The sequence below is a fragment of the Somniosus microcephalus genome, chromosome 23, assembly GCF_052327205.1.
Source record: "Somniosus microcephalus isolate GS21.2 chromosome 23, FLI_Smic_1.0, whole genome shotgun sequence".
Classification (NCBI taxonomy): Eukaryota; Metazoa; Chordata; class Chondrichthyes; order Squaliformes; family Somniosidae; genus Somniosus; species Somniosus microcephalus.
This window is the reverse complement of record NC_141009.1, coordinates 70,274,998-70,301,723: the sequence shown is the minus strand read 5'-3', so window position 1 is coordinate 70,301,723 and position 26,726 is coordinate 70,274,998. Positions and strand designations below refer to the sequence as shown.

The 26,726-nt window shown below is 57.7% G+C and overlaps 1 long non-coding RNA gene across 1 annotated transcript in view; it reads left to right on the top strand.

Annotated features, from left to right (window-relative positions):
* LOC147101944 (uncharacterized) overlaps positions 1 to 26,726 on the top strand; it is a 395,113-nt gene that overhangs the window by 26,443 nt on the left and 341,944 nt on the right. The gene's annotated exons all lie outside the window — the stretch shown is intronic.

Genomic DNA, 26,726 nt, shown 5'->3' with positions numbered 1-26,726 from the left:
GGGGGCTGGAGGAGGTTACAGAGATAGGGAGGGGTGTAGGGGCTGGAGGAGGTTACAGAGATAGGGAGGGCTGTAGGGGCTGGAGGTGGTTACAGAGATAGGGAGGGTTGTAGGGGCTGGAGGAGGTTGCAGAGATAGGGAGGGTTGTCGGGGCTGGAGGAGGTTACAGAGATAGGGAGGGTTGTAGTGGCTGGAGGAGGTTACAGAGATAGGGAGGGATGTAGGGGCTGGAGGAGGTTACAGAGATAGGGAGGGCTGGAGGAGGTTACAGAGATAGGGAGGGGTGTAGGGACTGGAGGAGGTTACAGAGATAGGGGGGGTTGTAGGGGCTGGAGGAGGTTACAGAGATAGGGAGGGTTGTGGGGCTGGAGGAGGTTACAGAGATAGGGAGGGGTGCAGGGGCTGGAGGAGGTTACAGAGATAGGGAGGGTTGTAGGGGCTGGAGGAGGTTACAGAGATAGGGAGGGTTGTAGGGGCTGGAGGAGGTTACAGAGATAGGGAGGGGTGTAGGGGCTGGAGGAGGTTACAGAGATAGGGAGGGGTGTAGGGGCTGGAGGAGGTTACAGAGATAGGGAGGGTTGTAGGGGCTGGAGGAGGTTACAGAGATAGGGAGGGTTGTGGGGCTGGTGGAGGTTACAGAGATAGGGAGGGGTGTAGGGGCTGGAGGAGGTTACAGAGACGGAGGGTTATGGGGCTGGAGGAGGTTACAGCGATAGGGAGGGTTGTCGGGGCTGGAGGAGTTTAGAGATAGGGAGGATTGTGGGGCTGGAGGAGGTTACAGAGATAGGGTGGGGTGTAGGGGCTGGAGGAGGTTACAGAGATAGGGAGGGTTGTAGGGGCTGGAGGAGGTGACAGAGAAAGGGAGGGTTGTAGGCTGGAGGAGGTTGCAGAGATAGGGAGGGTTGTGGGGCTGGAGGAGGTTACAGAGATAGGGAGGGTTGTAGGGGGCTGGAGGAGGTTACAGAGATAGGGAGGGTGTAGGGGCTGGAGGAGGTTACAGAGATAGCGAGGGTTGTAGGGGCTGGAGAAGGTTACAGCGATAGGGAGGTGTGTCGGGGCTGGAGGAGGTTACAGAGATAGGGAGGGTTGTGGGGCTGGAGGAGGTTACAGAGATAGGGAGGGTTGTAGGTGCTGGAGGAGGTTACAGAGATCGGGAGGGTTGTGGGGCTGGAGGAGGTTACAGAGATAGGGAGGGCTGTAGGGGCTGGAGGAGGTTACAGAGATAGGGAGGGTTGTAGGGGCTGGAGGAGGTTACAGAGATAGGGAGGGTTGTAGGGGCTGGAGGAGGTTACAGAGATAGGGAGGGGTGTAGGGGCTGGAGGAGTTTACAGAGATAGGGAGGTGTGTAGGGGCTGGAGGAGGTTACAGAGATAGGGAGGGCTGTAGGGGCTGGAGGAGGTTACAGAGATAGGGAGGGTTGTAGGGGCTGGAGGAGGTTGCAGAGATAGGGAGGGTTGTCGGGGCTGGAGGAGGTTACAGAGATAGGGAGGGTTGCAGTTGCTGGAGGAGGTTACAGAGATAGGGAGGGTTGTAGGGGGCTGGAGGAGGTTACAGAGATAGGGAGGGTGTAGGGGCTGCAGGAGGTTACAGAGATAGGGAGGGCTGGAGGAGGTTACAGAGATAGGGAGGGTTGTAGGGGCTGGAGGAGGTTACAGAGCTAGGGAGGGTTGTAGGGGCTGGAGGAGGTTACAGAGATAGGGAGGGGTGTACGGGCTGGAGGAGGTTACAGAGATAGGGAGGTGTGTAGGGGCTGGAGGAGGTTACAGAGATAGGGAGGGCTGTAGGGGCTGGAGGAGGTTACAGAGATAGGGTTGTAGGTGCTGGAGGAGGTTACAGAGATAGGGAGGGTTGTAGTGGCTGGAGGAGGTTACAGAGATAGGGAGGGTTGTAGGGGCTGGAGGAGGTTACAGAGATAGGGACGGTTGTGGGGCTGGAGGAGGTTACAGAGATAGGGAGGGTTGTAGGGGCTGGAGGAGGTTACAGAGATAGGGAGGGTTGTAGGGGCTGGAGGAGGTTACACAGATAGGGAGGGGTGTAGGGGCTGGAGGAGGTTACAGAGATAGGGAGGGTTGTGGGGCTGGAGGAAGTTACAGAGATATGGACGGTTGTGGAGCTGGAGGAGGTTACAGAGATAGGGAGGGGTGTAGGGGCTGGAGGAGGTTACAGAGATAGGGAGGGCTGTAGGGGCTGGAGGAGGTTACAGAGATAGGGAGGGTTGTGGGGCTGGAGGAGGTTACAGAGATAGGGAGCGTTGAGGGGCTGGTGGAGGTTACAGAGATAGGGAGGGGTGTAGGGGCTGGAGGAGGTTACAGAGATAGGGAGGGTTGTAGGGGCTGGAGGAGGTTACAGAGACAGGCAGGGTTGTGGGGCTGGAGGAGGTTACAGAGATGGGGAGGGTTGTTGGGGCTGCAGGAGGTTACAGAGATAGGGAGGGTTGCGGGGCTGCAGGAGGTTACAGAGACGGAGGGTTGTGGGGCTGGAGGAGGTTACAGAGATAGGGAGGGTTGTGGGGCTGGAGGAGCTTACAGAGATAGGGAGGGTTGTGGGGCTGGTGGAGGTTACAGAGATAGGGAGGGTTGTAGGGGCTGGAGGAGGTTACAGAGACAGGGAGGGTTGTGGGGCTGGAGGAGGTTACAGAGACAGAGGGTTGTGGGGCTGGAGGAGGTGACAGCGATAGGGAGGGTTGTCGGGGCTGGAGGAGTTTAGAGACAGGGAGGATTGTGGGGCTGGAGGAGGTTACAGAGATAGGGAGGGGTGTAGAGGCTGGAGGAGGTTACAAAGATAGGGAGGGTTGTGGGGCTAGAGGAGGTTACAGAGATAGGGAGGGTTGTAGGGGGCTGGAGGAGGTTACAGAGATAGGGAGGGTGTAGGGGCTGGAGGAGGTTACAGAGATAGGGAGGGCTGGAGGAGGTTACAGAGATATGGACGGTTGTGGAGCTGGAGGAGGTTACAGAGATAGGGAGGGGTGTAGGGGCTGGAGGAGGTTACAGAGATAGGGAGGGCTGTAGGGGCTGGAGGAGGTTACAGAGATAGGGAGGGTTGTAGTGACTGGAGGAGTTTACAGAGGTAGGGAGGGTTGTAGGGGCTGGAGGAGGTCACAGAGATAGGGAGGGTTGTGGGGCTGGAGGAGGTTACAGAGATAGGGAGGGTTGTAGGGGCTGGAGGAGGTTACAGAGATAGGGAGGGCTGGAGGAGGTTACAGAGATAGGGAGGGCTGGAGGAGGTTACAGAGATAGGGAGGGGTGTAGAGGCTGGAGGAGGTTACAGAGATAGGGAGGGTTGTAGGGGCTGGAGGAGGTTACAGAGAAAGGGAGGGTTGTATGCTGAAGGAGGTTACAGAGATAGGGAGGGTTGTGGGGCTGGAGGAGGTTACAGAGATAGGGAGGGTTGTGGGGGGCTGGAGGAGGTTACAGAGATAGGGAGGGTGTAGGGGCTGGAGGAGGTTACAGAGATAGGGAGGGCTGTAGGGGCTGGAGGAGGTTACAGAGATAGGGAGGGGTGTAGGGGCTGGGGAGGTTACAGAGATAGGGAGGGGTGTAGGGGCTGGAGGAGGTTACAGAGATAGGGAGGGGTGTAGGGGCTGCAGGACGTTACAGAGATAGGGAGGGCTGTAGGGGCTGGAGGAGGTTACAGAGATAGGGAGGGTTGTAGGGGCTGGAGGAGGTTACAGAGATAGGGAGGGTTGTAGTGGCTGGAGGAGGTTACAGAGATAGGGAGCATTGTAGGGGCTGGAGGAGGTTACAAAGATAGGGAGGGTTGTGGGGCTGGAGGAGGTTACAGAGATAGGGAGGGTTCTAGGGGCTGGAGGAGGTGACAGAGATAGGGAGGGTTGTAGGGGCTGGAGGAGGTTACAGAGATAGGGAGGGCTGGAGGAGGTTACAGAGATAGGGAGGGGAGTAGGGGCTGGAGGAGGTTACAGATATACGGAGGGTTGTTGGGGCTGAAGGAGGTTACAGAGATAGGGAGAGTTGTGGGGCTGGAGGAGGTTACAGAGATAGGGAGGGGTGTAGGGGCTGGAGGAGGTTACAGAGATAGGGAGGGTTGTCGGAGCTGGAGGAGGTTACAGAGATAGGGAGGGTTGTCGGGGCTGGAGAAGGTTACAGCGATAGGGAGGTGTGTCGGGGCTGGAGGAGGTTACAGAGATAGGGAGGGTTGTGGGGCTGGAGGAGGTTACAGAGATAGGGAGGGTTGTAGGTGCTGGAGGAGGTTACAGAGATAGGGAGGGTTGTGGGGCTGGAGGAGGTTACAGAGATAGGGAGGGCTGTAGGGGCTGGAGGAGGTTACAGAGATAGGGAGGGTTGTAGGGGCTGGAGGAGGTTACAGAGATAGGGAGGGTTGTAGGGGCTGGAGGAGGTTACAGAGATAGGGAGGGGTGTAGGGGCTGGAGGAGGTTACAGACATAGGGAGGGGTGTAGGGGCTGGAGGAGGTTACAGAGATACGGAGGGCTGTAGGGGCTGGAGGAGGTTACAGAGATAGGGAGGGTTGTAGGGGCTGGAGGAGGTTGCAGAGATAGGGAGGGTTGTCGGGGCTGGAGGAGGTTACAGAGATAGGGAGGGTTGTAGTGGCTGGAGGAGGTTACAGAGATAGGGAGGGTTGTAGGGGCTGGAGGAGGTTACAGAGATAGGGAAGGCTGGAGGAGGTTACAGAGATAGGGAGGGGTGTAGGGACTGGAGGAGGTTACAGAGATAGGGAGGGTTGTAGGGGCTGGAGGAGGTTACAGAGATAGGGAGGGTTGTGGGGCTGGAGGAGGTTACAGAGATAGGGAGGGGTGCAGGGGCTGGAGGAGGTTACAGAGATAGGGAGGGTTGTAGGGCTGGTGGAGGTTACAGAGATAGGGAGGGTTGTGCAGCTGGAGGAGGTTACAGAGATAGGGAGGGTTGTAGGGGCTGGAGGAGGTTACAGAGATAGGGAGGGTTGTGGGGTTGGAGGAGGTTACAGAGATAGGGAGGGTTGTGGGGCAGGAGGAGGTTACAGCGATAGGGAGGGTTGTGGGGCTGGTGCAGCTTACAGAGATAGGGAGGGTTGTGGGGCTGGAGGAGGTTACAGAGATAGGGAGGGTTGTGGGGTTGGAGGAGGTTACAGAGATAGGGAGGGTTGTAGGGGATGGTGGAGGTTACAGAGATAGGGAGGGTTGGAGGGGGCTGGAGGAGGTTACAGTGATAGGGAGGGTTATGGGGCTGGAGGAGGTTACAGAGATAGGGAGGGTTGTAGGGGTTGGAGGAGGTTACAGGGATAGGGAGGGTTGTGAGGCTGGAGGAGGTTACAGAGACAGGGAGGGTTGTGGGGCTGGTGGAGGTTACAGAGATAGGGAGGGTTGTGGGGCTGGAGGAGGTTACAGAGATAGGGAGGGTTGTAGGGGGCTGGAGGAGGTTACAGAGATAGGGAGGGCTGTAGGGGCTGGAGGAGGTTACAGAGATAGGGAGGGGTGTAGGGGCTGGAGGAGGTTACAGAGATAGGGAGGGGTGTAGGGGCTGGAGGAGGTTACAGAGATAGGGAGGGGTGTAGGGGCTGCAGGACGTTACAGAGATAGGGAGGGCTGTAGGGGCTGGAGGAGGTTACAGAGATAGGGAGGGTTGTAGTGGCTGGAGGAGGTTACAGAGATAGGGAGCATTGTAGGGGCTGGAGGAGGTTACAAAGATAGGGAGGGTTGTGGGGCTGGAGGAGGTTGCAGAGATAGGGAGGGTTCTAGGGGCTGGAGGAGGTTACAGAGATAGGGAGGGTTGTAGGGGCTGGAGGAGGTTACAGAGATAGGGAGGGCTGGAGGAGGTTACAGAGATACGGAGGGTTGTAGGGGCTGGAGGAGGTTACAGAGATAGGGAGAGTTGTGGGGCTGGAGGAGGTTACAGAGATAGGGAGGGGTGTAGGGGCTGGAGGAGGTTACAGAGATAGGGAGGTTTGTAGGAGCTGGAGGAGCTTACAGCGATAGGGAGGTGTGTAGTGGCTGGAGGAGGTTACAGAGATAGGGAGGGTTGTGGGGCTGGAGGAGGTTACAGAGATAGGGAGGATTGTAGGTGCTGGAGGAGGTTACAGAGATAGGGAGAGTTGTGGGGCTGGAGGAGGTTACAGAGATAGGGAGGGCTGTAGGGGCTGGAGGAGGTTACAGAGATAGGGAGGGTTGTAGGGGCTGGAGGAGGTTACAGAGATAGGGAGGGTTGTAGGGGCTGGAGGAGGTTACAGAGATAGGGAGGGGTGTAGGGGATGGAGGAGGTTACAGAGATAGGGAGGGGTGTTGGGGCTGGAGGAGGTTACAGAGATAGGGAGGGCTGTAGGGTCTGGAGGAGGTTACAGAGATAGGGAGGGTTGTAGGGGCTGGAGGAGGTTGCAGAGATAGGGAGGGTTGTCGGGGCTGGAGGAGGTTACAGAGATAGGGAGGGTTGTAGTGGCTGGAGGAGGTTACAGAGATAGGGAGGGTTGTAGGGGCTGGAGGAGGTTACAGAGATAGGGAGGGCTGGAGGAGGTTACAGAGATAGGGAGGGGTGTAGGGACTGGAGGAGGTTACAGAGATAGGGAGGGTTGTAGGGGCTGGAGGAGGTTACAGAGATAGGGAGGGTTGTGGGGCTGGAGGAGGTTACAGAGATAGGGAGGGGTGCAGGAGCTGGAGGAGGTTACAGAGATAGGGAGGGTTGTAGGGCTGGTGGAGGTTACAGAGATAGGGAGGGTTGTGCAGCTGGAGGAGGTTACAGAGATAGGGAGGGTTGTAGGGGCTGGAGGAGGTTACAGAGATAGGGAAGGTTGTGGGGTTGGAGGAGGTGACAGAGATAGTGAGGGTTGTGGGCAGGAGGAGGTTACAGCGATAGGGAGGGTTGTGGGGCTGGTGCAGGTTACAGAGATAGGGAGGGTTGTGGGGCTGGAGGAGGTTACAGAGATAGGGAGGGTTGTGGGGTTGGAGGAGGTTACAGAGATAGGGAGGGCTGGAGGAGGTTACAGAGATAGGGAGGGCTATAGGGGCTGGAGGAGGTTACAGAGATACGGAGGGTTGTTGGGGCTGGAGGAGGTTACAGAGATAGGGAGAGTTGTGGGGCTGGAGGAGGTTACAGAGATAGGGAGGGCTGTAGGGGCTGGAGGAGGTTACAGAGATAGGGAGGGTTGTAGGGGCTGGAGGAGGTTACAGAGATAGGGAGGGTTGTAGGGGCTGGAGGAGGTTACAGAGATAGGGAGGGGTGTAGGGGCTGGAGGAGGTTACAGACATAGGGAGGGGTGTAGGGGCTGGAGGAGGTTACAGAGATAGGGAGGGCTGTAGGGGCTGGAGGAGGTTACAGAGATAGGGAGGGTTGTAGGGGCTGGAGGAGGTTGCAGAGATAGGGAGGGTTGTCGGGGCTGGAGGAGGTTACAGAGATAGGGAGGGTTGTAGTGGCTGGAGGAGGTTACAGAGATAGGGAGGGTTGTAGGGGCTGGAGGAGGTTACAGAGATAGGGAAGGCTGGAGGAGGTTACAGAGATAGGGAGGGGTGTAGGGACTGGAGGAGGTTACAGAGATAGGGAGGGTTGTAGGGGCTGGAGGAGGTTACAGAGATAGGGAGGGTTGTGGGGCTGGAGGAGGTTACAGAGATAGGGAGGGGTGCAGGGGCTGGAGGAGGTTACAGAGATAGGGAGGGTTGTAGGGCTGGTGGAGGTTACAGAGATAGGGAGGGTTGTGCAGCTGGAGGAGGTTACAGAGATAGGGAGGGTTGTAGGGGCTGGAGGAGGTTACAGCGATAGGGAGGGTTGTGGGGTTGGAGGAGGTTACAGAGATAGGGAGGGTTGTGGGCAGGAGGAGGTTACAGCGATAGGGAGGTTTGTGGGGCTGGTGCAGATTACAGAGATAGGGAGGGTTGTGGGGCTGGAGGAGGTTACAGAGATAGGGAGGGTTGTGGGGTTGGAGGAGGTTACAGAGATAGGGAGGGTTGTAGGGGATGGTGGAGGTTACAGAGATAGGGAGGGTTGTAGGGGGCTGGAGGAGGTTACAGTGATAGGGAGGGTTATGGGGCTGGAGGAGGTTACAGAGATAGGGAGGGTTGTAGGGGTTGGAGGAGGTTACAGGGATAGGGAGGGTTGTGAGGCTGGAGGAGGTTACAGAGACAGGGAGGGTTGTGGGGCTGGTGGAGGTTACAGAGATAGGGAGGGTTGTGGGGCTGGAGGAGGTTACAGAGATAGGGAGGGTTGTAGGGGGCTGGAGGAGGTTACAGAGATAGGGAGGGCTGCAGGGGCTGGAGGAGGTTACAGAGATAGGGAGGGTTGTAGGGGCTGGAGGAGGTTGCAGAGATAGGGAGGGTTGTCGGGGCTGGAGGAGATTACAGAGATAGGGAGGGTTGTAGTGGCTGGAGGAGGTTACAGAGATCGGGAGGGTTGTAGGGGCTGGAGGAGGTTACAGAGATAGGGAGGGCTGGAGGAGGTTACAGAGATAGGGAGGGGTGTAGGGACTGGAGGAGGTTACAGAGATAGGGAGGGTTGTAGGGGCTGGAGGAGGTTACAGAGATAGGGAGGGTTGTGGGGCTGGAGGAGGTTACAGAGATAGGGAGGGGTGCAGGAGCTGGAGGAGGTTACAGAGATAGGGAGGGTTGTAGGGCTGGTGGAGGTTACAGAGATAGGGAGGGTTGTGCAGCTGGAGGAGGTTACAGAGATAGGGAGGGTTGTAGGGGCTGGAGGAGGTTACAGAGATAGGGAGGGTTGTGGGGTTGGAGGAGGTTACAGAGATAGGGAGGGTTGTGGGCAGGAGGAGGTTACAGCGATAGGGAGGGTTGTGGGGCTGGTGCAGGTTACAGAGATAGGGAGGGTTGTGGGGCTGGAGGAGGTTACAGAGATAGGGAGGGTTGTGGGGTTGGAGGAGGTTACAGAGATAGGGAGGGTTGTAGGGGATGGTGGAGGTTACAGAGATAGGGAGGGTTGTCGGGGGCTGGAGGAGGTTACAGAGATAGGGAGGGGTGTAGGGGCTGGAGGAGGTTACAGAGATAGGGAGGGCTGTAGGGGCTGGAGGTGGTTACAGAGATAGGGAGGGTTGTAGGGGCTGGAGGAGGTTGCAGAGATAGGGAGGGTTGTCGGGGCTGGAGGAGGTTACAGAGATAGGGAGGGTTGTAGTGGCTGGAGGAGGTTACAGAGATAGGGAGGGTTGTAGGGGCTGGAGGAGGTTACAGAGATAGGGAGGGCTGGAGGAGGTTACAGAGATAGGGAGGGGTGTAGGGACTGGAGGAGGTTACAGAGATAGGGAGGGTTGTAGGGGCTGGAGGAGGTTACAGAGATAGGGAGGGTTGTGGGGCTGGAGGAGGTTACAGAGATAGGGAGGGGTGCAGGGGCTGGAGGAGGTTACAGAGATAGGGAGGGTTGTAGGGGCTGGAGGAGGTTACAGAGATAGGGAGGGTTGTAGGGGCTGGAGGAGGTTACAGAGATAGGGAGGGGTGTAGGGGCTGGAGGAGGTTACAGAGATAGGGAGGGGTGTAGGGGCTGGAGGAGGTTACAGAGATAGGGAGGGTTGTAGGGGCTGGAGGAGGTTACAGAGATAGGGAGGGTTGTGGGGCTGGTGGAGGTTACAGAGATAGGGAGGGGTGTAGGGGCTGGAGGAGGTTACAGAGACGGAGGGTTATGGGGCTGGAGGAGGTTACAGCGATAGGGAGGGTTGTCGGGGCTGGAGGAGTTTAGAGATAGGGAGGATTGTGGGGCTGGAGGAGGTTACAGAGATAGGGTGGGGTGTAGGGGCTGGAGGAGGTTACAGAGATAGGGAGGGTTGTAGGGGCTGGAGGAGGTGACAGAGAAAGGGAGGGTTGTAGGCTGGAGGAGGTTGCAGAGATAGGGAGGGTTGTGGGGCTGGAGGAGGTTACAGAGATAGGGAGGGTTGTAGGGGGCTGGAGGAGGTTACAGAGATAGGGAGGGTGTAGGGGCTGGAGGAGGTTACAGAGATAGAGAGGGTTGTAGGGGCTGGAGAAGGTTACAGCGATAGGGAGGTGTGTCGGGGCTGGAGGAGGTTACAGAGATAGGGAGGGTTGTGGGGCTGGAGGAGGTTACAGAGATAGGGAGGGTTGTAGGTGCTGGAGGAGGTTACAGAGATCGGGAGGGTTGTGGGGCTGGAGGAGGTTACAGAGATAGGGAGGGCTGTAGGGGCTGGAGGAGGTTACAGAGATAGGGAGGGTTGTAGGGGCTGGAGGAGGTTACAGAGATAGGGAGGGTTGTAGGGGCTGGAGGAGGTTACAGAGATAGGGAGGGGTGTAGGCTGGAGGAGTTTACAGAGATAGGGAGGTGTGTAGGGGCTGGAGGAGGTTACAGAGATAGGGAGGGCTGTAGGGGCTGGAGGAGGTTACAGAGATACGGAGGGCTGTAGGGGCTGGAGGAGGTTACAGAGATAGGGAGGGTTGTAGGGGCTGGAGGAGGTTGCAGAGATAGGGAGGGTTGTCGGGGCTGGAGGAGGTTACAGAGATAGGGAGGGTTGTAGTGGCTGGAGGAGGTTACAGAGATAGGGAGGGTTGTAGGGGCTGGAGGAGGTTACAGAGATAGGGAAGGCTGGAGGAGGTTACAGAGATAGGGAGGGGTGTAGGGACTGGAGGAGGTTACAGAGATAGGGAGGGTTGTAGGGGCTGGAGGAGGTTACAGAGATAGGGAGGGTTGTGGGGCTGGAGGAGGTTACAGAGATAGGGAGGGGTGCAGGGGCTGGAGGAGGTTACAGAGATAGGGAGGGTTGTAGGGCTGGTGGAGGTTACAGAGATAGGGAGGGTTGTGCAGCTGGAGGAGGTTACAGAGATAGGGAGGGTTGTAGGGGCTGGAGGAGGTTACAGAGATAGGGAGGGTTGTGGGGTTGGAGAACGTTACAGAGATAGGGAGGGTTGTGGGGCAGGAGGAGGTTACAGCGATAGGGAGGGTTGTGGGGCTGGTGCAGCTTACAGAGATAGGGAGGGTTGTGGGGCTGGAGGAGGTTGCAGAGATAGGGAGGGTTGTGGGGTTGGAGGAGGTTACAGAGATAGGGAGGGTTGTAGGGGATGGTGGAGGTTACAGAGATAGGGAGGGTTGGAGGCGGCTGGAGGAGGTTACAGTGATAGACAGGGTTATGGGGCTGGAGGAGGTTACAGAGATAGGGAGGGTTGTAGGGGTTGGAGGAGGTTACAGGGATAGGGAGGGTTGTGAGGCTGGAGGAGGTTACAGAGACAGGGAGGGTTGTGGGGCTGGTGGAGGTTACAGAGATAGGGAGGGTTGTGGGGCTGGAGGAGGTTACAGAGATAGGGAGGGTTGTAGGGGGCTGGAGGAGGTTACAGAGATAGGGAGGGCTGTAGGGGCTGGAGGAGGTTACAGAGATAGGGAGGGGTGTAGGGGCTGGAGGAGGTTACAGAGATAGGGAGGGGTGTAGGGGCTGGAGGAGGTTACAGAGATAGGGAGGGGTGTAGGGGCTGCAGGACGTTACAGAGATAGGGAGGGCTGTAGGGGCTGGAGGAGGTTACAGAGATAGGGAGGGTTGTAGTGGCTGGAGGAGGTTACAGAGATAGGGAGCATTGTAGGGGCTGGAGGAGGTTACAAAGATAGGGAGGGTTGTGGGGCTGGAGGAGGTTGCAGAGATAGGGAGGGTTCTAGGGGCTGGAGGAGGTTACAGAGATAGGGAGGGTTGTAGGGGCTGGAGGAGGTTACAGAGATAGGGAGGGCTGGAGGAGGTTACAGAGATACGGAGGGTTGTAGGGGCTGGAGGAGGTTACAGAGATAGGGAGAGTTGTGGGGCTGGAGGAGGTTACAGAGATAGGGAGGGGTGTAGGGGCTGGAGGAGGTTACAGAGATAGGGAGGTTTGTAGGAGCTGGAGGAGGTTACAGCGATAGGGAGGTGTGTAGTGGCTGGAGGAGGTTACAGAGATAGGGAGGGTTGTGGGGCTGGAGGAGGTTACAGAGATAGGGAGGATTGTGGGGCTGGAGGAGGTTACAGAGATGGGGAGGGGTGCAGGGGCTGGAGGAGGTTACAGAGATAGGGTTGTAGGGCTGGTGGAGGTTACAGAGATAGGGAGGGTTGTGCAGCTGGAGGAGGTTACAGAGATAGGGAGGGTTGTAGGGGCTGGAGGAGGTTACAGAGATAGGGAGGGTTGTGGGGTTGGAGGAGGTTACAGAGATAGGGAGGGTTGTGGGCAGGAGGAGGTTACAGCGATAGGGAGGGTTGTGGGGCTGGTGCAGCTTACAGAGATAGGGAGGGTTGTGGGGCTGGAGGAGGTTACAGAGATAGGGAGGGTTGTGGGGTTGGAGGAGGTTACAGAGATAGGGAGGGTTGTAGGGGATGGTGGAGGTTACAGAGATAGGGAGGGTTGGAGGGGGCTGGAGGAGGTTACAGTGATAGGGAGGGTTATGGGGCTGGAGGAGGTTACAGAGATAGGGAGGGTTGTAGGGGTTGGAGGAGGTTACAGGGACAGGGAGGGTTGTGAGGCTGGAGGAGGTTACAGAGACAGGGAGGGTTGTGGGGCTGGTGGAGGTTACAGAGATAGGGAGGGTTGTGGGGCTGGAGGAGGTTACAGAGATAGGGAGGGTTGTAGGGGGCTGGAGGAGGTTACAGAGATAGGGAGGGCTGTAGGGGCTGGAGGAGGTTACAGAGATAGGGAGGGGTGTAGGGGCTGGAGGAGGTTACAGAGATAGGGAGGGGTGTAGGGGCTGGAGGAGGTTACAGAGATAGGGAGGGGTGTAGGGGCTGCAGGACGTTACAGAGATAGGGAGGGCTGTAGGGGCTGGAGGAGGTTACAGAGATAGGGAGGGTTGTAGTGGCTGGAGGAGGTTACAGAGATAGGGAGCATTGTAGGGGCTGGAGGAGGTTACAAAGATAGGGAGGGTTGTGGGGCTGGAGGAGGTTGCAGAGATAGGGAGGGTTCTAGGGGCTGGAGGAGGTTACAGAGATAGGGAGGGTTGTAGGGGCTGGAGGAGGTGACAGAGAAAGGGAGGGTTGTAGGCTGGAGGAGGTTGCAGAGATAGGGAGGGTTGTGGGGCTGGAGGAGGTTACAGAGATAGGGAGGGTTGTAGGGGGCTGGAGGAGGTTACAGAGATAGGGAGGGTGTAGGGGCTGGAGGAGGTTACAGAGATAGCGAGGGTTGTAGGGGCTGGAGAAGGTTACAGCGATAGGGAGGTGTGTCGGGGCTGGAGGAGGTTACAGAGATAGGGAGGGTTGTGGGGCTGGAGGAGGTTACAGAGATAGGGAGGGTTGTAGGTGCTGGAGGAGGTTACAGAGATCGGGAGGGTTGTGGGGCTGGAGGAGGTTACAGAGATAGGGAGGGCTGTAGGGGCTGGAGGAGGTTACAGAGATAGGGAGGGTTGTAGGGGCTGGAGGAGGTTACAGAGATAGGGAGGGTTGTAGGGGCTGGAGGAGGTTACAGAGATAGGGAGGGGTGTAGGCTGGAGGAGTTTACAGAGATAGGGAGGTGTGTAGGGGCTGGAGGAGGTTACAGAGATAGGGAGGGCTGTAGGGGCTGGAGGAGGTTACAGAGATAGGGAGGGTTGTAGGGGCTGGAGGAGGTTGCAGAGATAGGGAGGGTTGTCGGGGCTGGAGGAGGTTACAGAGATAGGGAGGGTTGCAGTGGCTGGAGGAGGTTACAGAGATAGGGAGGGTTGTAGGGGGCTGGAGGAGGTTACAGAGATAGGGAGGGTGTAGGGGCTGCAGGAGGTTACAGAGATAGGGAGGGCTGGAGGAGGTTACAGAGATAGGGAGGGCTTTAGGGGCTGGAGGAGGTTACAGAGCTAGGGAGGGTTGTAGGGGCTGGAGGAGGTTACAGAGATAGGGAGGGGTGTACGGGCTGGAGGAGGTTACAGAGATAGGGAGGTGTGTAGGGGCTGGAGGAGGTTACAGAGATAGGGAGGGCTGTAGGGGCTGGAGGAGGTTACAGAGATAGGGTTGTAGGTGCTGGAGGAGGTTACAGAGATAGGGAGGGTTGTAGTGGCTGGAGGAGGTTACAGAGATAGGGAGGGTTGTAGGGGCTGGAGGAGGTTACAGAGATAGGGACGGTTGTGGGGCTGGAGGAGGTTACAGAGATAGGGAGGGTTGTAGGGGCTGGAGGAGGTTACAGAGATAGGGAGGGTTGTAGGGGCTGGAGGAGGTTACACAGATAGGGAGGGGTGTAGGGGCTGGAGGAGGTTACAGAGATAGGGAGGGTTGTGGGGCTGGAGGAAGTTACAGAGATATGGACGGTTGTGGAGCTGGAGGAGGTTATAGAGATCGGGAGGGGTGTAGGGGCTGGAGGAGGTTACAGAGATAGGGAGGGCTGTAGGGGCTGGAGGAGGTTACAGAGATAGGGAGGGTTGTGGGGCTGGAGGAGGTTACAGAGATAGGGAGCGTTGAGGGGCTGGTGGAGGTTACAGAGATAGGGAGGGGTGTAGGGGCTGGAGGAGGTTACAGAGATAGGGAGGGTTGTAGGGGCTGGAGGAGGTTACAGAGACAGGCAGGGTTGTGGGGCTGGAGGAGGTTACAGAGATGGGGAGGGTTGTTGGGGCTGGAGGAGGTTACAGAGATAGGGAGGGTTGCGGGGCTGCAGGAGGTTACAGAGACAGGGAGGGTTGTGGGGCTGGAGGAGGTTACAGAGATAGGGAGGGTTGTGGGGCTGGAGGAGCTTACAGAGATAGGGAGGGTTGTGGGGCTGGTGGAGGTTACAGAGATAGGGAGGGTTGTAGGGGCTGGAGGAGGTTACAGAGACAGGGAGGGTTGTGGGGCTAGAGGAGGTTACAGAGATAGGGAGGGTTGTAGGGGGCTGGAGGAGGTTACAGAGATAGGGAGGCTGTAGGGGCTGGAGGAGGTTACAGAGATAGGGAGGGCTGGAGGAGGTTACAGAGATATGGACGGTTGTGGAGCTGGAGGAGGTTACAGAGATAGGGAGGGGTGTAGGGGCTGGAGGAGGTTACAGAGATAGGGAGGGCTGTAGGGGCTGGAGGAGGTTACAGAGATAGGGAGGGTTGTAGTGACTGGAGGAGTTTACAGAGGTAGGGAGTGTTGTAGGGGCTGGAGGAGGTCACAGAGATAGGGAGGGTTGTGGGGCTGGAGGAGGTTACAGAGATAGGGAGGGTTGTAGGGGCTGGAGGAGGTTACAGAGATAGGGAGGGCTGGAGGAGGTTACAGAGATAGGGAGGGCTGGAGGAGGTTACAGAGATAGGGAGGGGTGTAGGGGCTGGAGGAGGTTACAGAGATAGGGAGGGTTGTAGGGGCTGGAGGAGGTTACAGAGAAAGGGAGGGTTGTATGCTGAAGGAGGTTACAGAGATAGGGAGGGTTGTGGGGCTGGAGGAGGTTACAGAGATAGGGAGGGTTGTGGGGGGCTGGAGGAGGTTACAGAGATAGGGAGGGTGTAGGGGCTGGAGGAGGTTACAGAGATAGGGAGGGCTGTAGGGGCTGGAGGAGGTTACAGAGATAGGGAGGGGTGTAGGGGCTGGGGAGGTTACAGAGATAGGGAGGGGTGTAGGGGCTGGAGGAGGTTACAGAGATAGGGAGGGGTGTAGGGGCTGCAGGACGTTACAGAGATGGGGAGGGCTGTAGGGGCTGGAGGAGGTTACAGAGATAGGGAGGGTTGTAGGGGCTGGAGGAGGTTACAGAGATAGGGAGGGTTGTAGTGGCTGGAGGAAGTTACAGAGATAGGGAGCATTGTAGGGGCTGGAGGAGGTTACAAAGATAGGGAGGGTTGTGGGGCTGGAGGAGGTTACAGAGATAGGGAGGGTTCTATGGGCTGGAGGAGGTGACAGAGATAGGGAGGGTTGTAGGGGCTGGAGGAGGTTACAGAGATAGGGAGGGCTGGAGGAGGTTACAGAGATAGGGAGGGGTGTAGGGGCTGGAGGAGGTTACAGATATACGGAGGGTTGTTGGGGCTGAAGGAGGTTACAGAGATAGGGAGAGTTGTGGGGCTGGAGGAGGTTACAGAGATAGGGAGGGGTGTAGGGGCTGGAGGAGGTTACAGAGATAGGGAGGGTTGTCGGAGCTGGAGGAGGTTACAGAGATAGGGAGGGTTGTCGGGGCTGGAGAAGGTTACAGCGATAGGGAGGTGTGTCGGGGCTGGAGGAGGTTACAGAGATAGGGAGGGTTGTGGGGCTGGAGGAGGTTACAGAGATAGGGAGGGTTGTAGGTGCTGGAGGAGGTTACAGAGATAGGGAGGGTTGTGGGGCTGGAGGAGGTTACAGAGATAGGGAGGGCTGTAGGGGCTGGAGGAGGTTACAGAGATAGGGAGGGTTGTAGGGGCTGGAGGAGGTTACAGAGATAGGGAGGGTTGTAGGGGCTGGAGGAGGTTACAGAGATAGGGAGGGGTGTAGGGGCTGGAGGAGGTTACAGACATAGGGAGGGGTGTGGGGCTGGAGGAGGTTACAGAGATAGGGAGGGGTGTAGGGGCTGGAGGAGGTTACAGAGATAGGGAGGGGTGTAGGGGCTGCAGGACGTTACAGAGATAGGGAGGGCTGTAGGGGCTGGAGGAGGTTACAGAGATAGGGAGGGTTGTAGGGGCTGGAGGAGGTTACAGAGATAGGGAGGGTTGTAGTGGCTGGAGGAAGTTACAGAGATAGGGAGCATTGTAGGGGCTGGAGGAGGTTACAAAGATAGGGAGGGTTGTGGGGCTGGAGGAGTTTACAGAGATAGGGAGGGTTCTAGGGGCTGGAGGAGGTGACAGAGATAGGGAGGGTTGTAGGGGCTGGAGGAGGTTACAGAGATAGGGAGGGCTGGAGGAGGTTACAGAGATAGGGAGGGGTGTAGGGGCTGGAGGAGGTTACAGATATACGGAGGGTTGTTGGGGCTGAAGGAGGTTACAGAGATAGGGAGAGTTGTGGGGCTGGAGGAGGTTACAGAGATAGGGAGGGGTGTAGGGGCTGGAGGAGGTTACAGAGATAGGGAGGGTTGTCGGAGCTGGAGGAGGTTACAGAGATAGGGAGGGTTGTCGGGGCTGGAGAAGGTTACAGCGATAGGGAGGTGTGTCGGGGCTGGAGGAGGTTACAGAGATAGGGAGGGTTGTGGGGCTGGAGGAGGTTACAGAGATAGGGAGGGTTGTAGGTGCTGGAGGAGGTTACAGAGATAGGGAGGGTTGTAGGGGCTGGAGGAGGTTACAGAGATAGGGAGGGTTGTAGGGGCTGGAGGAGGTTACAGAGATAGGGAGGGGTGTAGGGGCTGGAGGAGGTTACAGACATAGGGAGGGGTGTAGGGGCTGGAGGAGGTTACAGAGATACGGAGGGCTGTAGGGGCTGGAGGAGGTTACAGAGATAGGGAGGGTTGTAGGGGCTGGAGGAGGTTGCAGAGATAGGGAGGGTTGTCGGGGCTGGAGGAGGTTACAGAGATAGGGAGGGTTGTAGTGGCTGGAGGAGGTTACAGAGATAGGGAGGGTTGTAGGGGCTGGAGGAGGTTACAGAGATAGGGAAGGCTGGAGGAGGTTACAGAGATAGGGAGGGGTGTAGGGACTGGAGGAGGTTACAGAGATAGGGAGGGTTGTAGGGGCTGGAGGAGGTTACAGAGATAGGGAGGGTTGTGGGGCTGGAGGAGGTTACAGAGATAGGGAGGGGTGCAGGGGCTGGAGGAGGTTACAGAGATAGGGAGGGTTGTAGGGCTGGTGGAGGTTACAGAGATAGGGAGGGTTGTGCAGCTGGAGGAGGTTACAGAGATAGGGAGGGTTGTAGGGGCTGGAGGAGGTTACAGAGATAGGGAGGGTTGTGAGGTTGGAGGAGGTTACAGAGATAGGGAGGGTTGTGGGCAGGAGGAGGTTACAGCGATAGGGAGGGTTGTGGGGCTGGTGCAGCTTACAGAGATAGGGAGGGTTGTGGGGCTGGAGGAGGTTACAGAGATAGGGAGGGTTGTGGGGTTGGAGGAGGTTACAGAGATAGGGAGGGTTGTAGGGGATGGTGGAGGTTACAGAGATAGGGAGGGTTGGAGGGGGCTGGAGGAGGTTACAGTGATAGGGAGGGTTATGGGGCTGGAGGAGGTTACAGAGATAGGGAGGGTTGTAGGGGTTGGAGGAGGTTACAGGGACAGGGAGGGTTGTGAGGCTGGAGGAGGTTACAGAGACAGGGAGGGTTGTGGGGCTGGTGGAGGTTACAGAGATAGGGAGGGTTGTGGGGCTGGAGGAGGTTACAGAGATAGGGAGGGTTGTAGGGGGCTGGAGGAGGTTACAGAGATAGGGAGGGCTGTAGGGGCTGGAGGAGGTTACAGAGATAGGGAGGGGTGTAGGGGCTGGAGGAGGTTACAGAGATAGGGAGGGGTGTAGGGGCTGGAGGAGGTTACAGAGATAGGGAGGGGTGTAGGGGCTGCAGGACGTTACAGAGATAGGGAGGGCTGTAGGGGCTGGAGGAGGTTACAGAGATAGGGAGGGTTGTAGTGGCTGGAGGAGGTTACAGAGATAGGGAGCATTGTAGGGGCTGGAGGAGGTTACAAAGATAGGGAGGGTTGTGGGGCTGGAGGAGGTTGCAGAGATAGGGAGGGTTCTAGGGGCTGGAGGAGGTTACAGAGATAGGGAGGGTTGTAGGGGCTGGAGGAGGTTACAGAGATAGGGAGGGCTGGAGGAGGTTACAGAGATACGGAGGGTTGTAGGGGCTGGAGGAGGTTACAGAGATAGGGAGAGTTGTGGGGCTGGAGGAGGTTACAGAGATAGGGAGGGGTGTAGGGGCTGGAGGAGGTTACAGAGATAGGGAGGTTTGTAGGAGCTGGAGGAGGTTACAGCGATAGGGAGGTGTGTAGTGGCTGGAGGAGGTTACAGAGATAGGGAGGGTTGTGGGGCTGGAGGAGGTTACAGAGATAGGGAGGATTGTAGGTGCTGGAGGAGGTTACAGAGATAGGGAGAGTTGTGGGGCTGGAGGAGGTTACAGAGATAGGGAGGGCTGTAGGGGCTGGAGGAGGTTACAGAGATAGGGAGGGTTGTAGGGGCTGGAGGAGGTTACAGAGATAGGGAGGTTTGTAGGGGCTGGAGGAGGTTACAGAGATAGGGAGGGGTGTAGGGGCTGGAGGAGGTTACAGAGATAGGGAGGGGTGTTGGGGCTGGAGGAGGTTACAGAGATAGGGAGGGCTGTAGGGTCTGGAGGAGGTTACAGAGATAGGGAGGGTTGTAGGGGCTGGAGGAGGTTGCAGAGATAGGGAGGGTTGTCGGGGCTGGAGGAGGTTACAGAGATAGGGAGGGTTGTAGTGGCTGGAGGAGGTTACAGAGATAGGGAGGGTTGTAGGGGCTGGAGGAGGTTACAGAGATAGGGAGGGCTGGAGGAGGTTACAGAGATAGGGAGGGGTGTAGGGACTGGAGGAGGTTACAGAGATAGGGAGGGTTGTAGGGGCTGGAGGAGGTTACAGAGATAGGGAGGGTTGTGGGGCTGGAGGAGGTTACAGAGATAGGGAGGGGTGCAGGAGCTGGAGGAGGTTACAGAGATAGGGAGGGTTGTAGGGCTGGTGGAGGTTACAGAGATAGGGAGGGTTGTGCAGCTGGAGGAGGTTACAGAGATAGGGAGGGTTGTAGGGGCTGGAGGAGGTTACAGAGATAGGGAGGGTTGTGGGGTTGGAGGAGGTTACAGAGATAGTGAGGGTTGTGGGCAGGAGGAGGTTACAGCGATAGGGAGGGTTGTGGGGCTGGTGCAGGTTACAGAGATAGGGAGGGTTGTGGGGCTGGAGGAGGTTACAGAGATAGGGAGGGTTGTGGGGTTGGAGGAGGTTACAGAGATAGGGAGGGTTGTAGGGGATGGTGGAGGTTACAGAGATAGGGAGGGTTGGAGGGGGCTGGAGGAGGTTACAGAGATAGGGAGGGGTGTAGGGGCTGGAGGAGGTTACAGAGATAGGGAGGGCTGTAGGGGCTGGAGGTGGTTACAGAGATAGGGAGGGTTGTAGGGGCTGGAGGAGGTTGCAGAGATAGGGAGGGTTGTCGGGGCTGGAGGAGGTTACAGAGATAGGGAGGGTTGTAGTGGCTGGAGGAGGTTACAGAGATAGGGAGGGTTGTAGGGGCTGGAGGAGGTTACAGAGATAGGGAGGGCTGGAGGAGGTTACAGAGATAGGGAGGGGTGTAGGGACTGGAGGAGGTTACAGAGATAGGGAGGGTTGCAGGGGCTGGAGGAGGTTACAGAGATAGGGAGGGTTGTGGGGCTGGAGGAGGTTACAGAGATAGGGAGGGGTGCAGGGGCTGGAGGAGGTTACAGAGATAGGGAGGGTTGTAGGGGCTGGAGGAGGTTACAGAGATAGGGAGGGTTGTAGGGGCTGGAGGAGGTTACAGAGATAGGGAGGGGTGTAGGGGCTGGAGGAGGTTACAGAGCTCGGGAGGGGTGTAGGGGCTGGAGGAGGTTACAGAGATAGGGAGGGTTGTAGGGGCTGGAGGAGGTTACAGAGATAGGGAGGGTTGTGGGGCTGGTGGAGGTTACAGAGATAGGGAGGGGTGTAGGGGCTGGAGGAGGTTACAGAGACGGAGGGTTGTGGGGCTGGAGGAGGTTACAGCGATAGGGAGGGTTGTCGGGGCTGGAGGAGTTTAGAGATAGGGAGGATTGTGGGGCTGGAGGAGGTTACAGAGATAGGGAGGGGTGTAGGGGCTGGAGGAGGTTAGAGATAGGGAGGGTTGTAGGCTGGAGGAGGTTGCAGAGATAGGGAGGGTTGTGGGGCTGGAGGAGGTTACAGAGATAGGGAGGGTTGTAGGGGGCTGGAGGAGGTTACAGAGATAGGGAGGGTGTAGGGGCTGGAGGAGGTTACAGAGATAGCGAGGGCTGTAGGGGCTGGAGGAGGTTACAGAGATAGGGAGGGCTGTCGGGGCTGGAGGAGGTTACAGAGATAGGGAGGGGTGTAGGGGCTGGGGAGGTTCCAGAGATAGGGAGGGGTGTAGGGGCTGGAGGAGGTTACAGAGATAGGGAGGGGTGTAGGGGCTGCAGGACGTTACAGAGATAGGGAGGGCTGTAGGGGCTGGAGGAGGTTACAGAGATAGGGAGGGTTGTCGGGGCTGGAGGTGGTTACAGAGATAGGGAGGGTTGTAGTGGCTGGAGGAGGTTACAGAGATAGGGAGCATTGTAGGGGCTGGAGGAGGTTACAAAGATAGGGAGGGTTGTGGGGCTGGAGGAGGTTACAGAGATAGGGAGGGTTCTAGGGGCTGGAGGAGGTTACAGAGATAGGGAGGGTTGTAGGGGCTGGAGGAGGTTACAGAGATAGGGAGGGCTGGAGGAGGTTACAGAGATAGGGAGGGGTGTAGGGGCTGGAGGAGGTTACAGAGATACGGAGGGTTGTCGGGGCTGGAGGAGGTTACAGAGATAGGGAGAGTTGTGGGGCTGGAGGAGGTTACAGAGATAGGGAGGGGTGTAGGGGCTGGAGGAGGTTACAGAGATAGGGAGGGTTGTAGGAGCTGGAGGAGGTTACAGAGATAGGGAGGGTTGTAGGGGCTGGAGAAGGTTACAGCGATCGGGAGGTGTGTAGGGGCTGGAGGAGGTTACAGAGATAGGGAGGGTTGTGGGGCTGGAGGAGGTTACAGAGATAGGGAGGGTTGTAGGTGCTGGAGGAGGTTACAGAGATCGGGAGGGTTGTGGGGCTGGAGGAGGTTACAGAGATAGGGAGGGCTGTAGGGGCTGGAGGAGGTTACAGAGATAGGGAGGGTTGTAGGGGCTGGAGGAGGTTACAGAGATAGGGAGGGTTGTAGGGGCTGGAGGAGGTTACAGAGATAGGGAGGGGTGTAGGGGCTGGAGGAGGTTACAGAGATAGGGAGGGGTGTAGGGGCTGGAGGAGGTTACAGAGATAGGGAGGGCTGTAGGGGCTGGAGGAGGTTACAGAGATAGGGAGGGTTGTAGGGGCTGGAGGAGGTTGCAGAGATAGGGAGGGTTGTCGGGGCTGGAGGAGGTTACAGAGATAGGGAGGGTTGTAGTGGCTGGAGGAGGTTACAGAGATAGGGAGGGTTGTAGGGGCTGGAGGAGGTTACAGAGAAAGGGAGGGTTGCGGGGCAGCAGGAGGTTACAGCGATAGGGAGGTTTGCAGGGGCTGGAGGAGGTTACAGAGATAGGGAGGGTTGTGGGGCTGGAGGAGGCTTCAGATAGGGAGGGTTGTGGGGCTGGAGGAGGCTTCAGATAGGGAGGGTTGTGGGGCTGGCGGAGGTTACAGAGATAGGTAGGGTTGTGGTGCTGGAGGAGGTTTCAGAGACAGGGAGGGTTGTGGGGCTGGAGGAGGTTACAGAGATCTCGAGGGCTGTAGAACTGGAGGATGTTACAGAGATAGGGAGTGTTGTAGGGCTGGAGTAGGTTACAGAGATAGGGAGGATTGTGGGGCTGGAGGAGGTTACAGAGATAGGGAGGGGTGTAGGGGCTGGAGGAGGTTACAGAGATAGGGAGGGTTGTAGGGGGCTGGAGGAGGTTACAGAGATAGGGAGGGTGTAGGGGCTGGAGGAGGTTACAGAGATAGCGAGGGCTGTAGGGGCTGGAGGAGGTTACAGAGATAGGGAGGGCTGTCGGGGCTGGAGGAGGTTACAGAGATAGGGAGGGGTGTAGGGGCTGGGGAGGTTCCAGAGATAGGGAGGGGTGTAGGGGCTGGAGGAGGTTACAGAGATAGGGAGGGGTGTAGGGGCTGCAGGACGTTACAGAGATAGGGAGGGCTGTAGGGGCTGGAGGAGGTTACAGAGATAGGGAGGGTTGTCGGGGCTGGAGGTGGTTACAGAGATAGGGAGGGTTGTAGTGGCTGGAGGAGGTTACAGAGATAGGGAGCATTGTAGGGGCTGGAGGAGGTTACAAAGATAGGGAGGGTTGTGGGGCTGGAGGAGGTTACAGAGATAGGGAGGGTTCTAGGGGCTGGAGGAGGTTACAGAGATAGGGAGGGTTGCAGGGCCTGGAGGAGGTTACAGAGATAGGGAGGGCTGGAGGAGGTTACAGAGATAGGGAGGGGTGTAGGGGCTGGAGGAGGTTACAGAGATACGGAGGGTTGTCGGGGCTGGAGGAGGTTACAGAGATAGGGAGAGTTGTGGGGCTGGAGGAGGTTACAGAGATAGGGAGGGGGTGTAGGGGCTGGAGGAGGTTACAGAGATAGGGAGGGTTGTAGGAGCTGGAGGAGGTTACAGAGATAGGGAGGGTTGTAGGGGCTGGAGAAGGTTACAGCGATCGGGAGGTGTGTAGGGGCTGGAGGAGGTTACAGAGATAGGGAGGGTTGTGGGGCTGGAGGAGGTTACAGAGATAGGGAGGGTTGTAGGTGCTGGAGGAGGTTACAGAGATCGGGAGGGTTGTGGGGCTGGAGGAGGTTACAGAGATAGGGAGGGCTGTAGGGGCTGGAGGAGGTTACAGAGATAGGGAGGGTTGTAGGGGCTGGAGGAGGTTACAGAGATAGGGAGGGTTGTAGGGGCTGGAGGAGGTTACAGAGATAGGGAGGGGTGTAGGGGCTGGAGGAGGTTACAGAGATAGGGAGGGGTGTAGGGGCTGGAGGAGGTTACAGAGATAGGGAGGGCTGTAGGGGCTGGAGGAGGTTACAGAGATAGGGAGGGTTGTAGGGGCTGGAGGAGGTTGCAGAGATAGGGAGGGTTGTCGGGGCTGGAGGAGGTTACAGAGATAGGGAGGGTTGTAGTGGCTGGAGGAGGTTACAGAGATAGGGAGGGTTGTAGGGGCTGGAGGAGGTTACAGAGAAAGGGAGGGTTGCGGGGCAGCAGGAGGTTACAGCGATAGGGAGGTTTGCAGGGGCTGGAGGAGGTTACAGAGATAGGGAGGGTTGTGGGGCTGGAGGAGGCTTCAGATAGGGAGGGTTGTGGGGCTGGAGGAGGCTTCAGATAGGGAGGGTTGTGGGGCTGGCGGAGGTTACAGAGATAGGTAGGGTTGTGGTGCTGGAGGAGGTTTCAGAGACAGGGAGGGTTGTGGGGCTGGAGGAGGTTACAGAGATCTCGAGGGCTGTAGAACTGGAGGATGTTACAGAGATAGGGAGTGTTGTAGGGCTGGAGTAGGTTACAGAGATAGGGAGGATTGTGGGGCTGGAGGAGGTTACAGAGATAGGGAGGGGTGTAGGGGCTGGAGGAGGTTACAGAGATAGGGAGAGTTGTAGTGGCTGGAGGAGGTTACAGAGATAGGGAGGATTGTGGGGCTGGAGGAGGTTACAGAGATAGGGAGGGGTGTAGGGGCTGGAGGAGGTTACAAAGATAGGGAGGGTTGTGGGGCTGGAGGAGATTACAGAGTTAGGGAGGGGTGTAGGGGCTGGAGGAGGTTACAGAGATAGGGAGGGTTGTAGGGGCTGGAGGAGGTTACAGAGATAGGGAGGGTTGTGGGGCTGGAGGAGGTTACAGAGATAGGGAGGGTTGTAGGGGCTGCAGGAGGTTACAGAGATAGGGAGGGTGTAGGGGCTGGAGGAGGTTACAGAGATAGGGAGGGCTGTAGGGGCTGGAGGAGGTTACAGAGATAGGGAGGGGTGTAGGGGCTGGGGAGGTTCCAGAGATAGGGAGGGGTGTAGGGGCTGGAGGAGGTTACAGAGATAGGGAGGGGTGTAGGGGCTGCAGGACGTTACAGAGATAGGGAGGGCTGTAGGGGCTGGAGGAGGTTACAGAGATAGGGAGGGTTGTCGGGGCTGGAGGAGGTTACAGAGATAGGGAGAGTTGTGGGGCTGGAGGAGGTTACAGAGATAGGGAGGGGTGTTGGGGCTGGAGGAGGTTACAGAGATAGGGAGGGTTGTAGGAGCTGGAGGAGGTTACAGAGATAGGGAGGGTTGTAGGTGCTGGAGGAGGTTACAGAGATCGGGAGGGTTGTGGGGCTGGAGGAGGTTACAGAGATAGGGAGGGCTGTAGGGGCTGGAGGAGGTTACAGAGATAGGGAGGGTTGTAGGGGCTGGAGGAGGTTACAGAGATAGGGAGGGTTGTAGGGGCTGGAGGAGGTTACAGAGATAGGGAGGGGTGTAGGGGCTGCAGGACGTTACAGAGATAGGGAGGGCTGTAGGGGCTGGAGGAGGTTACAGAGATAGGGAGGGTTGTCGGGGCTGGAGGAGGTTACAGAGATAGGGAGGGTTGTAGTGGCTGGAGGAGGTTACAGAGATAGGGAGCATTGTAGGGGCTGGAGGAGGTTACAAAGATAGGGAGGGTTGTGGGGCTGGAGGAGGTTACAGAGATAGGGAGGGTTCTAGGGGCTGGAGGAGGTTACAGAGATAGGGAGGGTTGTAGGGGCTGGAGGAGGTTACAGAGATAGGGAGGGCTGGAGGAGGTTACAGAGATAGGGAGGGGTGTAGGGGCTGGAGGAGGTTACAGAGATACGGAGGCTTGTCGGGCTGGAGGAGGTTACAGAGATAGGGAGAGTTGTGGGGCTGGAGGAGGTTACAGAGATAGGGAGGGGTGTAGGGGCTGGAGGAGGTTACAGAGATAGGGAGGGTTGTAGGAGCTGGAGGAGGTTACAGAGATAGGGAGGGTTGTAGGGGCTGGAGAAGGTTACAGCGATCGGGAGGTGTGTAGGGGCTGGAGGAGGTTACAGAGATAGGGAGGGTTGTGGGGCTGGAGGAGGTTACAGAGATAGGGAGGGTTGTAGGTGCTGGAGGAGGTTACAGAGATCGGGAGGGTTGTGGGGCTGGAGGAGGTTACAGAGATAGGGAGGGCTGTGGGGGCTGGAGGAGGTTACAGAGATAGGGAGGGTTGTAGGGGCTGGAGGAGGTTACAGAGATAGGGAGGGTTGTAGGGGCTGGAGGAGGTTACAGAGATAGGGAGGGGTGTAGGGGCTGGAGGAGGTTACAGAGATAGGGAGGGGTGTAGGGGCTGGAGGAGGTTACAGAGATAGGGAGGGCTGTAGGGGCTGGAGGAGGTTACAGAGATAGGGAGGGTTGTAGGGGCTGGAGGAGGTTGCAGAGATAGGGAGGGTTGTCGGGGCTGGAGGAGGTTACAGAGATAGTGAGGGTTGTAGTGGCTGGAGGAGGTTACAGAGATAGGAGGGTTGTAGGGGCTGGAGGAGGTTACAGAGATAGGGAGGGTTGCGGGGCAGCAGGAGGTTACAGCGATAGGGAGGTTTGCAGGGGCTGGAGGAGGTTACAGAGATAGGGAGGGTTGTGGGGCTGGAGGAGGCTTCAGATAGGGAGGGTTGTGGGGCTGGAGGAGGCTTCAGATAGGGAGGGTTGTGGGGCTGGCGGAGGTTTCAGAGACAGGGAGGGTTGTGGGGCTGGAGGAGGTTACAGAGATCTCGAGGGCTGTAGAGCTGGAGGATGTTACAGAGATAGGGAGTGTTGTAGGGCTGGAGTAGCTTACAGAGATAGGGAGGATTGTGGGGCTGGAGGAGGTTACCGAGATAGGGAGGGGTGTAGGGGCTGGAGGAGGTTACAGAGATAGGGAGAGTTGTAGGGGGTGGAGGAGGTTACAGAGATAGGGAGGATTGTGGGGCTGGAGGAGGTTACAGAGATAGGGAGGGGTGTAGGGGCTGGAGGAGGTTACAAAGATAGGGAGGGTTGTGGGGCTGGAGGAGATTACAGAGTTAGGGAGGGGTGTAGGGGCTGGAGGAGGTTACAGAGATAGGGAGGGTTGTAGGGGCTGGAGGAGGTTACAGAGATAGGGAGGGTTGTGGGGCTGGAGGAGGTTACAGAGATAGGGAGGGTTGTAGGGGGCTGGAGGAGGTTACAGAGATAGGGAGGGTGTAGGGGCTGGAGGAGGTTACAGAGATAGGGAGGGCTGTAGGGGCTGGAGGAGGTTACAGAGATAGGGAGGGGTGTAGGGGCTGGGGAGGTTCCAGAGATAGGGAGGGGTGTAGGGGCTGGAGGAGGTTACAGAGATAGGGAGGGGTGTAGGGGCTGCAGGACGTTACAGAGATAGGGAGGGCTGTAGGGGCTGGAGGAGGTTACAGAGATAGGGAGGGTTGTCGGGGCTGGAGGAGGTTACAGAGATAGGGAGGGTTGTAGTGGCTGGAGGAGGTTACAGAGATAGGGAGCATTGTAGGGGCTGGAGGAGGT